This window comes from Hordeum vulgare, chromosome 5H (assembly GCF_904849725.1).
Source record: "Hordeum vulgare subsp. vulgare chromosome 5H, MorexV3_pseudomolecules_assembly, whole genome shotgun sequence".
Taxonomy (NCBI): Eukaryota; Viridiplantae; Streptophyta; class Magnoliopsida; order Poales; family Poaceae; genus Hordeum; species Hordeum vulgare.
The window spans coordinates 186,041,859-186,057,382 of NC_058522.1; positions in this window are offsets into that span (position 1 = coordinate 186,041,859).

Genomic DNA, 15,524 nt, shown 5'->3' on the forward strand with positions numbered 1-15,524 from the left:
GACTATTCCGGAAACCCTCGTGACATCCGTGATCTCATCCGGGACTCCGAACAACATTCGGTAACCAACCATATAACTCAAATACGCATAAAACAACGTCGAACCTTAAGTGTGCAGACCCTGCGGGTTCGAGAACTATGTAGACATGACCCGAGAGGCTCCTCGGTCAATATCCAACAGCGGGACCTGGATGCCCATATTGGATCCTACATATTCTACGAAGATCTTATCGTTTGAACCTCAGTGCCAAGGATTCGTATAATCCCGTATGTCATTCCCTTTGTCCTTCGGTATGTTACTTGCCCGAGATTCGATCGTCAGTATCCGCATACCTATTTCAATCTCGTTTACCGGCAAGTCTCTTTACTCGTTCCGTAATACAAGATCCCGCAACTTACACTAAGTTACATTGCTTGCAAGGCTTGTGTGTGATGTTGTATTACCGAGTGGGCCCCGAGATACCTCTCCGTCACACGGAGTGACAAATCCCAGTCTTGATCCATACTAACTCAACTAACACCTTCGGAGATACCTGTAGAGCATCTTTATAGTCACCCAGTTACGTTGCGACGTTTGATACACACAAAGCATTCCTCCGGTGTCAGTGAGTTATATGATCTCATGGTCATAGGAATAAATACTTGACACGCAGAAAACAGTAGCAACAAAATGACACGATCAACATGCTACGTCTATTAGTTTGGGTCTAGTCCATCACGTGATTCTCTTAATGACGTGATCCAGTTATCAAGCAACAACACCTTGTTCATAATCAGAAGACACTGACTATCATCGATCAACTGGCTAGCCAACTAGAGGCATGCTAGGGACGGTGTTTTGTCTATGTATCCACACATGTAAATGAGTCTTCATTCAATACAATTATAGCATGGATAATAAACTATTATCTTGATACATGAATTATAATAATAACTATACATTTATTATTGCCTCTAGGGCATAATTCCAACATGTGGGCCCCGAGATAGCTCTCCGTCACACGGAGTGACAAATCCCAGTCTTGAGTCACTCCAACCCAACAAACAACTTCGGAGATACCTGTAGAGCACCTTTATATTCACCCAGTTTCGTTGTGACTTTTGATACACAAGGTTTTCTTCCAGTGTCCTGGAGTTGCATGATCTCATGGTCATAGGAATAGATTCATTGACATGCAGAAATAGGTAGCAATAAACTGACACGATCATATGCTATGGTCATCGTTTGGGTCTTGTCCATCTCATCATTCTCCTAATGACATGATCCCGTTATCAAGTGACAACACTTGTCTATGGCCAGGAAACCTTGACCATCTTTGATCAACGAGCTAGTCAACTAGAGGGTCACTAGGGACAGTGTGTTGTCTATGTATCCACACATGTATTTGAGTTTCTAATCAATACAATTCTAGCATGGATAATAAACGATTATTATGAACAAGGAAATATAATAATAACCTATTCATTATTGCCTCTAAGGCATATTTCCAACAGAGCCGGGCCAGATCACGCGGTCTACGCACAGTCGCAAGGAGTGGGAGGCGCTGTGCCCGCTCGTCCTCCCAGGCGGGAGCCATGGCAGAGGCCGGGATGCGGGGCTCCAACGAGGGCGGGGGTGTAGGCGGCACGGGCGGCTCGCGCAACGGCAGCCCTCGAACCTGGCCGGATCTGGGACCGAGGGGTCTGTTCCCGGTGGCGGAACGGCCGACGGTGAGCAACACCTCCATCGACGGCGAGGCCCGCCTCCCTGGCATGGAAGCATGAGAGAGAAAGGAGATTAGAGAGAGGAGGAGGAAGAGAAGGAAGGAGAGAGGCAGATCAGGGGCACTAGCTTGGTCCGGCGATGCTCCGACGGCCCTCGGTGTCCGGCCGGTGAGCTGGAGGCTGCAGGGCGAGCTGCTCGGGGGAAATTGAAGGAGCTGCGGGAACCTCGGCTTTGGCTTTGGTCGCCGTACATGTTCGGTCGGTGGGGAAACTGGGCAAATCTGGGCCTTTGGATGGATATCCAATGGTCTAGATCTGACCTGAGATTGGATATCGGAGAGAGAGGAGGTGGAGCTAGCAGGTGGGGGTTTTTCTAGGGGGTGGCTGCAAAAATGGCTAGGGGGAAACCCTAGTGCAGTGAGAGAGCTCCACAATGGGGTGGTTCTTATATAGGGTTGGCCTATGGTGGGGTGGACCTCGTCCGTCCGATCGCGATCCGATGACCACGAGAGTAGGAAGTGGCTAGGTGGGTCTAGTGGATGTGTAGATGGGCTATGCGGGATAAGAGAGAAATTGTGCGGCCCGTGATAGAGTTTTAAAACACCAAAACGTCCGATAACTAAATCGTATATAGTGCCGCTATATATTTAGCGATACGAGTATCAAACAAACTCCGATTGCGACGAAATTTGGCACGCGGCCTACCAACACTATATTAAGACCGCACACCAACTTTCAACCCGATCCGAGAAAGTTTTGTACACACTTTTGAAAACAAGGTTTTAACGATGCCGGGGGCGCGTGCGTGTGTGGTTGGTCTCAAAACGGTCTACAACAAAATGGAGAGAACCGACGACAATAGAGTGGCGATGCAATGTAGATGATGCGAATGATGTGATGATGAATGCGAAAAACAATCTAATCCCACGGCGGCAACATAATAAGAGGGGAATCTTCTGGAGCGTCGGTCTCGGGCTGTCACAACTCTCCTACACTAACATGATATCTCGCCCCGAGATCTATGAATGAAAGGGGAAGAGGAAGAGAAAGAGGAGGTGAAACTTAGTTGCTTCTTTGACAAACGAGTGAAACCAATGAATCCTAAAGTTGTAGAGAGATGAAGAATGATATGAGGAACAAGAGAGAATTCAAACAAAATTTCGGCAACACTTCGGTAGAAAAAAGGGACAATTTTTTTGATAAGATTGAAAGATCTTGAGAAGATTCACGACAACTAACTAAATTGGATAAGCAAGGAGAGAACATGATTGATAGAACAAGACGATAGATTGTCGAGAGCAACACCACCACAACTCCCGAACATGAGAATAGAAACTAGATCATTGGGAAGATGGAATGGAGAAGAAAATAAAAACTACTATCACAATTGAATTGAGGAGCAGCCTACCAAGAAGAATTGAATAGAGTTATTGGAAAATAAACAACGAAAGAACAATCTTGTTCTGCGCTTCTGAAAACTATTTCAACAATGAGGTGACAACCAACTACAGTTGGAAAACAATTGATTCATTGGGAGAAACAGGATATGAAATCTTCTTACACCGAGAGGAAACATTGAAAACTTCGATTAATGGCAACACCATAATAGAAACAATCCTTAGACAATGATTTAGGTGCAGCCTAAATCAAGATAGCTCAATGAAGAAATCATGGGTTGAAATATCTCATGATTGAAGGAATTCGTGGGTTTAATTATCTCATTCTTGAAACAAAGTCTCTTTGAGACTCCTCCACTAACAAGAATGCTGTAACACCACCTCAAAGGATAAAGGAGGAAGAATTGCACTTTCAAATGCAGAGAAAGAATACTTGAGGTACTACCACAAGAATCTTGAAGAACACCTTGAGAATGAAGAGATCTTGAGCCGCCTAACAGAAAACTTAAATGGGGCACCAGAATAATTGAGAGATGAGCGGAGAAAAAAAAAGAAAAAATTTGAGAATGAAAGCTAAAAGGTGAGAACGAAGAAATCTTCTGAAATGATGGCCTTCGGAGGATCGAGAATAAAAACAAATCTGAAAAGCCCCGGATAGATATGGAAAGAATTTCTCATGATCGAGAACAACTAAAGATGATAACACAAAGATGAAATGATGAGTCTTCAAGAGAATGGACCAAGATTTAAGAGAAACACTACTTCGTTCTTCCAAGCTGAGAATAAAGACGAGAACAACACCAAAATTACTCAGACACTCTGGAATAATGAAGAATGAAAGGTTGAGGAAAATATGAGAATTAATTTTGAAGAAATCTTGGAGAAGGAATATGACTAATGAAATTCATACTTACACTGTAATTCAAAAGAATTAGAGATCCGTGGGAAAAGATTAGAAGATCTAGGAAAGATCCTGGGAAAACCTGTGGGTTATGGGTCCACTCAAGGAAACCACCATTGAAACAATTGATTAGGAATAGAGATATTGCACCAGACAAATGGAAACTTGAAGAGGTCAGACCCTCGAAATAATTGTAAGGATTGAAGACAAGAAACTTTTGAGGATCTTTAGCACTCCGGATATGAGAGAGAAATGGAAAACAAGAAAGACTTGATAAGAATTTTCAACATGGGAAAGAATTTAAAGGATGAAAAGGATATGATGAACACCTAAAGCATGAATTGAATCCACCGGAGAAGAACAAACAAGAATGAAGAATGATGAACTAGCAACTCCTGAGAATCTTGACAAGAATCACCGGAAACAACACAAAAGATAAGATGGCGGAAGCAACATTGAAAACAAGACACTTGGATGAGAATTGTATCACTGGAGAAAAGGGCGGGAGGGCGGGGAAAAACAAAGACAACTTGGGACAAATGAGATGAACTCCGGAAGGAAATAAGAGATTGATCACTTGAAGAGAAGCACACCAACAGAAAGAATTGATAAGAAAACTTGACTGAGCAAAAGAATCAACATTCCCATAAAATATGAGAACACCTCTTGGAAAAGATATGAAATCACCATTTGACATCGAAGCACCTCGAATTACCACAATCCAACAAACAAAGGATGAGGCTTACGAAACAAGCCGGAACAAATTCATGACATAGATTTCGTCTGATATTTTTGTGGACAGGATCACACGGGCTCTATCCTACAGTAGCCATGATGTACAAGGCAGTGCACATGACATAGAAGCGTCCCAGAGTCGTGGCAAGCTACAAGGAATCTTTAAGACACAACGAGAACCGCTGTAAGCCGACCGTGAACAAACGAATCTACTAGATGTCGAACCCTAACCTCACATCGTGCATCTATTAGAAGATTGTCCTATAAGTAACTACTTGAATTCCCACGTAAGAACTCTCGAAATTTCTTGTCATGCAATCGGGTCCACGGATACAAGGAGTAAAATCCATCACTCAACTCCTAGCAATAACACTACCCGTCGAGTGTATCACATCCGTCAACACATAACCAGATATCTCAGAAACTCATTTATCTCAGATCCTCGAAAACACAACGATACTAAGTATAGCGGTACCACCGAACTCTCTGCACTAGTACTGGGGATGCCGGGTTTATCTCTCCACTACTAGTATTGAAGCAATTCCTAACATCCTCCGTCGTGAGGTACTAAGAAATCTAAATGATAACGATGTGCTCAAGAATCCCTTGGAGCCCAACTCCCCGGAATAAAATCAACATAGCAGGAGGCACCAAGTCAGAACTCCGACATCATATAGATTCCAAAAATATCCGCGTGATCCTAAATTTTTTTGACTGAGAAGAGGAGTAGAATTAAATTATTACATCAAGATTCCTCACTAGAGCATAGAAGAGGAAAAAAAGAGTCCTACTCTTCGATATATAACTAGACTCAAAGCAGTTTTTTCACAACACTCAACTCAGCCAAGTTTGATTAATCAAGGGTCATAGGTTGGTACTGCTCTGATACCAACTTGTAATGCCCAAGAAGCAAGCCTATCCTTATTTTGGTATGAGGGCCTCGACAGGGATAGAAACGTATCTTGTCATTTGTCAAGAATGGATATCGTTACAAGTACAAGTACTGAAAAGATGAGTATAAGGAGTTAGCTTACACTCGCCATAAGCTACACCAAGTTCACATCAATACAGTAATATACAATAATCATAAAGAAGAGCAGTGTTCGACTATGGACGAAAACAAATGATAAAAGAATGATGTCCATCCTTGCTATCCCAGGCTGCTGGCCTGGAACCCATAATAGATCGATGATGATGAAGAAGAAAACGCCAAATAGCACAATCATCGCGCTCACGTCAAAGTACCGCTTTACCTGTACCTGCACTGGTGTTGTAGTAATCTATGAACCAGAGGGGATTCAACAATCTCATCTCCAAAGGTATCAAGACTAGCAAAGTTTAATGGGTGAGGTATGGTTAAGTGGTGAGGCTGCAGCAAGGGACTAAGCATATACATTTATTTGAGGTGGCTAACTTACGAGTACAAGAATAATAGAGGGGGAGGATGATCTACGCACATCAGACATGAACTACTGATGATCAAATGAATGACCCCGAACACCTACTTACATGATACATAACCCCACCGTGTCCTCGATCGGAGAAGGAGATCACAAAAGAGACATTCACGGTTACGCACTCAGTTGGCTAGTTTTAATTTAGTTTACTTCAGGTCATCTAAAACCGGATGTTAAACAAAGTTTCCACGTTGCCATATAACCGCTGGCATAGTTTTTCGAAAGATTTAACCCTGCAGGGGTGCTCTAACTAGTCCATCACAAATTACCACAAACCACATACAAAGCCTCGCTCACTAAACTCGTGATCTCCTCGAATTCCTTAGTGGAAAACGTGAACTCTGATATAGCCCAAAGCATCACCAGAATCCCGATGCACAAGATATTTCATTAAAGGTAAAACTAATCCAACAAGGCTGCCCGACGTGTCGACGAACCCGATAGGAGCCATGTATCTCGTTCTCAGGACATGACCGGATGGGTCACACTACGAGTAAAACCAAACCTCAAGTTACCCCGTGGTGGCCCCGTAGTGTGCCGTTTTTGGACCAACATTCACGAGGAGCACTGGCCTGGGGTTGATTAAATTTCCTTGGGTTACTTACTCCCTATGTGGTTCATTAGTTACTAGGCAAATGTAGTACCAAAGTTGGGCCTTGCGAGACGAGTCTTAATCTAAAACGAATTATCGAGGGGGTCCCCATAACAACTGTGATCGTGTTAGGAGCGCTCAATTATGGAATATAACACCGGTAGGCGAAACTAGGGCGACATAGATGGAACAAAACACCATGCTAGAAAGCCAAGCCTTCCACCTTTTACCTTGTATATAGGTCCATGAAATTAAATAGCAATTATAAGGTGATATAACAAGGAACCCACATTATCACATGGAAGCAACTGTACTTGCAACTAGCAACACTATCCAATGGTTAAGCAAGCGGTAACATAGCAAATCCGTGGTTTGCTAGGTTGTAGAAAGGCTGAAGGTTTTCATGGCAATGTTGAGAGGCTTATTAAATAGGTGGTAGGCATCGAGACATAGCGATAGAAACGAAACAACTAGCATGGCAATGATAGTTATGGTATCTAGGGAAATGATCATCTTGCCTGTGATCCCGCATGGAAGAAGAACGACATCGTGAAGTAGTCGAACGGACCCTCACATACCGACACGCTTGTAGAACTCTATCGAGACAAAGCAAACCGGAAACAAGAATCAACACACGATATTCACCCCGACACATGCACAACGTTAATGGCAACCTAATATGATGCATGTCCATTTCAATGATGCAAGGCATGGCATGGCAATTCACAACAATCAAATGCTACACATTAAGTGAATCTCAATATGCAACGAATTGCATATTGACAAAACTCCACATTCAAATATTTAGTTCACTCTCGTTTAGGTACACGCCAATATTAAATGTTGTTTAAACATGGAAAGGGGTGAAGCAGAAATGAACTACCAATCTAAGCATTTTAAGTGAGGTCGGAAACGACATATAGCATCTCCGAACTGACCCCATGTGTTAACTTTGTAATCTGTCCAGATATATCCTAAACGTATTTTAAGTTTGTTAAATAGCAAAACAAAGTGGTTCACATTTTTCTACTTGTCATTCTAGTCCATTTACATATATGTCTCATCTCCAACGGAGCTACGATTAATTAACTACAGACTAAACCGATTTTAACACGTTGTCATGCAAACCAATGCAAACAATATGTCTAATAATTTTAATTATGCATGAAAGCTGGAAAATAATAATCTACACGAAATTCTACACGTTCTACATCTATGACTTACTGCAATCCGATGTACGGATTAAAAGCTACACAAGTTTTAAAAATATGCAAGTTTTCAGAAATTAATAAATTCGCAAACCTAAAAAACTAAACTAAACTGGCCGAAATCTGCTACACGCCGAATCTGGCCATGGGCACAAGAAACTATAATGCGCCGGGGGCGGGGGATAGGCACAACTGGGGGTGCTCATCTCGCTCGTTGCGGCCTAGACGATGGTGGCTCAGGAGGCCGGCCTGGTGAGCGCTGGCTGGGCCAGCTGGCCTGGCTGCTTGGCCTGGCGCTGACTTCGGCTAGACTGGGGTGGATCACGCAGCCCATGCATGGTTGCAACGAGTAGGAGGCGCTGCGCTTGCTCGTCCTCCCGGGCGGGAGCCATGGCAGCGGCCAGGATGCGGGGATCCGACGTGGGCGGCGCTGCACGCGGCTGGGGCAGCTCGTGCGACAACGGCCCTCAGAAGTGGCCGGATCTGGGACCGAGGGGTCCATTCCCGGCGGCGGAATGGCTGGCAGTGAGCAAGGGCTCCATGGATGGCGATCTCCGGCTCCCTGGCATGGACACACGAGGGAGAGAGGAGATTAGAGAGAGGAGGAGGTAGATAAGGAAGGAGAGAGGAAGACCAGGGGCACTAGCCTCGTTCGGCGATGCTCCGGCGACCCTCGGTATTCGGCTGAAGAGCTGGAGGCTACGGAGTGAGCTTCTCGGTGCATATCGAAAGAGTTGCAGGAGCCTCTGCTCTGGCTTTGGTCGTCGGACATGTCCGATTGGTGACGCGGACGTGTCCGGTAGGTGGGGAAACTGGGCAAATCTAGGCCTTTGGATGGATATCCAATGGTCAAGATCCGACCTGAGATTGGATTTTGGGGAGAGAGGAGGTGGAGCTAGCAGGTGCGGTTTTTCTAGGGGGTGTATATAAAAATGGCTAGGGGGTAACCCTAGTGGAGTGAGAGAGCTCCACCATGGGGTGGTTCTTTTTATAGGGTTGGGCTATGGTGGGGTGGACCTCGTCCGTTCGATTGCGATTCGATGACTACGAACGGAGGAAGTAGCTAGGTGGGTCTATTGGCTGTGTAGATGAGCTATGTTGGGATAAGAGGGAAACGGTGCGTCCCGTGATAGAGTTTTAAAACACCGCAACGTCCGATAACTAAATCGGCTATAGTGCTGCTATATATTTAATGGTACGAGTATAAAACAAACTCCGATTGCGACAAAATTTGGCAGGCGGCCTACCTACACTATATTAAGACCACACGCCAACTTTCATCCCAATTCGAGAAAGTTTTATACACACTTTTAAAAACAAGGTTTTAACGATGCCGCGGGTGCGTGCGTGTGTGGTTGGTCTCGAAACGGTCAACGACAAAACAGAGAGAACTGGCAACTAATAACGGATGCAAGTTTTGAAAACTGGCGGCAACGGAGTGCCGATGCAATGCAGTTGATGCAAATGATGCGAGGATGAATGCGACAAACAATCTAATCCCACGACGACAACAGAATAAGAGGGGAATCTTCTGGAGCGTCGGTCTCGGGCTGTCACAACTGCAATTACCCGTTCCTTTTCACAGAAAACCCAACACAAATCACAAGTATCATCCCTCGTCCTACCAACCTCCGCCTCAACACCAAATCCCCCATCGGTAGAAGAGTGGAGACAATGCGGCATCAGCTAGATCAGCCGAAAGCAGTAGGTGATCTTCTTATGAACCAACTTGGCAGGATGTATATCAGTCGTGTATTACATATTGTTAGGTAATATGGGGTGCCAACCAATGCACCTGACGTGGGTTAATGTTGTCTATTTTTGCTTTTTATGTAGGCTCGCGTATCGTAATGTAGTGCATTTAAATCACGACATCGCTCTTAACATGCAATCTGGCAGCACTAGTGTGGAATTTGTGAACACCAAAAGCCTTGTGTTGTGTTTCCCTAAGGATCCAATTATTGGTGAACTTGTTGATAAGGTGAGGCGAGAGATGGATGTGAAATAAAGTTCTGTAGTAATGTTGGAAGGAAGGTATGACACCAGCATATGCCATAGGTCGTTGTGCACTTTGGCCCCCCTTGTGGAGGCCTATGCTTGGGAAAAATACAAGGAAATGGTCGATGAATGTTGCATGAAGATCCTTGTTATATATGAAGTGGTCCAGCCAGGTCATAACCTCTCACATATAGACCTCAATTGCGCGCTGGTAGGCTATGAAGGCCATGGACGTAGGTCAGGTGTAGGCATCCATTGTGTGTAGGCTGTTAAGAGATCTACGATACTATGACCTGGAGTCAGCCCACAATAGAAATTAGCACCCCTCCTCTAATAGAGGATGCTATTCATGCTGATTTTATTCTGAACAATGGTCCGACAGAAGATGGTGGCAGCGACGAGGACAATGATGCAGGTTCGCCATAAAGGACTCATTTGTTGGTCAAAAATAGATAGAGGATTGCTGAAAGCACAATTTCTCCCTAGGGTGGTTTTGGTGATTAATTACAACATATATATCATTGAACCAACGATCTTATCCAAGTATATTTCAGAAAAGTTCAAAGATGCATTGGCTAAAGGATTGCAAAGGGAAACCCCTTGATGCAAGGAAAGGAATAGGATTGCAAGCAAGAGGACTCTACAATTTATATTTGTGAGAAATCACTTTTGAGTCCATAGGAAAGCCAATTCTATTAAAAGGCGGTGAGGTATTATGATGAATTTTTTGCTCAAGTGCTTAGAGATAGCCACCAAAATATTCAGTCATTCTCCCACAAATATCTTTTTCCTAAGACAAAACACTAAGGAGCAACAAGATTTCAACACTAAGGATCAGGAGAAAAACTACTATTGATCATCGTTTCAACACTAAGGAGCAACAAGATTTCCACGAGACAGTGTTGCTAGAGAAGAGTCCTTCATTCAGTGACATGAGATATGTTGACTCGGATTACATCAAGGCCAATGAGGACAATTTCCTCATGTGAGAGAGAATTTGAGGCTAGTTGACATTGAAGATTTTGTTGGCAGAGAGATTACTGCCTAGAACGATGAGATGATCATGCCATTTTATTCAATTACTCATTTTTATCCCAATGGAAGGATAGTATGGATAATGGAAAGTCACCGATATGAGTCTACCATAGATGAGTGGGCCACTATCATTGGTGCCCCAAAGGCACAAGAGGGAGATTTGGGTGTGTACTCAGAATCCAATATGAATCACAATACAATGGCAAAGATGTACAATCTAGTGCCCCATCTGTATCGTCAGACACATAAATTTGGCTTTGTCTATTTTCTGCAAGTAGGAATACCTACAACAAACACTATTATGAGACACACCTTGATGCCTAAATCAGGATATGACAAGATGATGAGAGGTTATTCCATTAACATGATGCACCACTTAGACACCCACACCCGGTTCAGAGTGATGGACTTGATAGTAGAGACTGACAGGAGGACTACTTCAGATCAGAAGAGATCTTGTGGGTATGCACCATACATTCAGATGCTCATCAATGCCAAGATTGGCAAGCATGCATATCAACTTGATCGTCCACACCTTCCACTTTGGCCAGAGTTCGAGGAAAATGTAGTTGTGATCGACCCCAGCCATCCCAGCTCAGTTTCAGCGCGTGAGGCAGTAGAGGCAGAGGCAGCTAGAGATGCTCCAGCTCCACACCTCAGAACTTCGGCAGAGCATATGTCTTTTCTTGTCAGCACCATCCAAGGGATGGAGAAGAGTATTTCAGAGATTTTATTAAACTAGAAGAGCCTTGAGAGGATCGTGGAGACAAAATTCCATGATTTGGATGTCAAAGTGATGGAGTTGACTACCACAGTTGAGCAACTCCAGCATGAAGTTGATTCAGTGCAGATTCCCCATTCCAGCAGTGATGATGAAGAGTCGCCTCTTCCCACGACCACTTAGTTCAGGACCCAATCTAGGTCAGTAGCCGTGCCAGTGGTGAAAGCAAGACCAACTTCATCAGCTCAAGCATCAGCACCTTCAGCTTCAGCTCCAGCTCCTACACCTCTAGTGTCTATGCCTCCATCTCTAGGGACATCCCCAGAATCCTTTGCCGACGCTCTCTTGACCACTCCATCGACTGCTACCAGAGGAGATCGAGCCCAGAGCGACGCTTAGTTCTAGACATTTGAACTTTTTGGTAATTTGTTGCCAAAGGGGGAGAAGTGTATGGATCAATTACGGCTGAGAGAGAGAGCTTTGCATTTTATTTGCTCTCGTTTGGTTTTGCAAAAGTTTTGGTCTTTTCGCTGACTTAAACTTTCATGTTTGATCATACACTTTGATTGTTGATGCTACTATGTTATACCTTTGAGCTATCTACATGACGATCATTCACTTATTTTTTGGTGTTATGTGCATTATGGTTCATTCATATCATTTATGCGCACCACCAAGATGTATGTGACATGGAAGAGTGACCCATGATCCTAATCGACTGTGCATTTGCATTCAAACGCAAATTAAAATAATGCACAAATTTAGGGGGAGCTCTTGCTTTTCACATACTTCTCAAAAGCGACGAAGCTAATGATTGATTATATCTTTTGTCGAAGCTTTGATATATATGTTGTCATCAATTACCAAAAAGGGGGAGACTGAAAGCACAATTGCTCCTTAAGCTGGTTTTGGTAATTAATAACAATATATGAATCATTCAACCAACGGTCTTATCCAAGTATATTTCAGAAAAGTTGAGAGATGCATTGGCTAAACGATTGTGAAGATAAACCCCTTGATGCAAGGAAAATAATCGGATTGCAAGAAAGAGGACTCTACATTTTATATTTGTGAGAAATCACTTTTGAATCCATAGGAAAGCCAATACTAATAAAAGGGGGTGAGGTATTATGATGAGTTGGTTGCTTAAGTGCTTAGAGATAGGCACCAAAAATATCCAGTCATTGTCCCACAAATATCTTTGTCCCAATACAAAACACAAAAATCGGTGCCACCAAGTTTTCCCACTCGACCCTGTCGATATTTTGAGTGACAGATCCTTTGCCAAACCCTAATCTCTCCATACCACCAAGTTTCACATCGGTACCACCGAAAGCATGTGACTAACTTTCTCTTGCGAAGATCTCAAGAGTCGGAATTGCCGAGTTTGAAAGCAGTCTCATCGAGATATGGAAACTGCCCTACGTCATTGTATCGGTACCACCGAGATTCATATATCGGTCTCACAAAGAATTCAAAAGTTGCCACATTTAGTGCAACTCGGTACCATCGAGATGCATTTCGGTGTCACCGAGTTTGGCAATAATGTTGTACCGGTTGGATTTTGGGGGATGCCTATATATGCCGCTACACCTCCTCTCACTCACAGAGGAAGCACTCAGAACACACACACTTTCCAGATCCATGTCTTTGAGAGAGAGCCACCTACTCATGTGTTGAGATCAAGAGATTCCAATCCAACCATTTGAAACTTTATCACTAGGCTCCCCAAGTTTCTTTGCACAAAAACAATCTCTCCTACCCATGCCAAATCTATGAGAGAGTTATTGAGTGTTGAGGAGACTATCTTTTGAAGCACGAGAGAAAGGAGTTCATCATTCTATCAGATCTATTACCTTTTGGAGGGTGGCGCCTCCTAGATTGGTTAGGTGTCGCTTGGGAGCCTTCTAGTTTATGTTGTGGAGTTGAACCAAGAAGTTTATACGGGCAAGGAGATCGCCTACTTCATGAAGATCTACCATGAGTGAGGCTAGTCGTGTGTGGACGTAAGACATGATTGTTGGTCCACTAAAGAATAGGTCCAATAGTACCCCTGACTTGTGCACGGGCAGTGGTAGCCCTCGACGAGCCTTGCCAAGGACAATAAGGGGCAGGGGCGAAGCCCACAAGAACCTCTTTGGCAGACGACAAGGCGCCAACCCCGGCAAGCCCCTTCTACTGGGAGAGCCTGGCAATGAACCAGTGGAAACTAGAGCAGGGGCTAGTAGAGCCCCGGGCAGGACGATCCTGGCAAGAGCAATTTCCCAAAGTGCCGCACCAAGGTTACTTTGAAGGCCCATGAGCCCCAAGACCAAAGACCAGAAGCAAGGCCCCAGCAAGCCCCTTCGCCGGGAGGAAGGCAGGAGGACCCCGACAAGCTCCTTGCTGGGGCAGCTACCAACACTCCAACGCACATCAAGCTTCCCCTTAGCCACTTGATACGTGTCGTTTCGATCGACGCGTGTCGAGCGGAACCTGGGGGCATAGTGATGATGGAACACACGCTTGTCCCATTTGTGGGGCACCTGACAAAGCCATTAATGCGTTTGCTAAGATGCCAGAACCGTTTTATCTTACTATACAACTTGTGGGTGCACTGTGCTACTGTGCATCTCGTGAAAACCCTATGCTGCCTCTGTGGGAGTTCCCTTCTACCTATAAAAGGAGGCCCTGTGCATGCATTTGGGGAGGTTAGCTAGTTGGATGATTAACGCTAAGCTGCCGATCACCTTTACATCATTAACACGAAGCAGGAGTTGGGTTTTACGCCTCCGAGCGGCCCGAACCTGGGTAAAACGATTGTGCCCCGATCCTTACGTCTGCCCTTCGTGCATCCACCTCCCCCGCTGAACTGTAAGGACCCATAGATTCCATGGGTGTTCGTGTTGTTCCACGACATCTTTGGCGTGCCAGGTAGGGGGAAGGAGGTGTGCTAATCTTACCTAGCGTCCGGAGCTCCAGTTTTCGACATCGTCAATGATATGCCTCCGAAGAGAAGGGGTGCAGCGGCGACCGACCCACCAGCACCCGATATGCCTGCGACCACATAGGCAGGCGACGAAGCGGGAATGGACATAGGAAGTGGGGGTCGTGAGCCTCCCCGACACTCCGGCGACCAGACCCAGGCCAACCGTGCCGTCCGTGGCCCCGACGATGGTCCCCGCCCCAATGCCTCTGGAGATGGAGCTGGGTGTCCACGGGCGGTGCAGTAAACTACGGGGATGCGCGGGCGCCCTCTTAGGCGCCTTCTCAAGCATACACGCTGCGACCGTTCCGGTCCGTGCGTAGAGAGCGACGGCGCCGAGGGAAATCTCCGGTGCATCCCTCTCAGGATGCCCGAGGTCACGCCGCACGTCCAGAAGCGGGGGGAAGCGCCGCGCATGCACGAGAACGCGACGGAGCTCCTTCTAACTCTGTTAGGAGTAAGAGCACCTCACGCCCCTCGCACATCTCGCCAATGCTTACGCCGGCAGAAGCGCTGGTCAAAGCGCAAATGCTCATGGATTACTCCTCGGAAGAAAACAAGCGCGAGGAATAGAGGGCTATGATCCAGAGCCTCATTGCCCATGCAAATAGCGATGGACCACAACAGGGAGGGCCCTCGGGACAACCATCCTCCGGGTCGACCCGCATCCATGGCGAAAAGGCCACGGACGGGATCACCACGGTACACTCCCCTCATCAGCAGAAGCGGCGCCCGCCGCCTCCGCGGGTCAATGTCTCCGACGACTCAACAGTGTTGCCCGATCCATGAACCTGCCGCGATCAGCGGCGGGT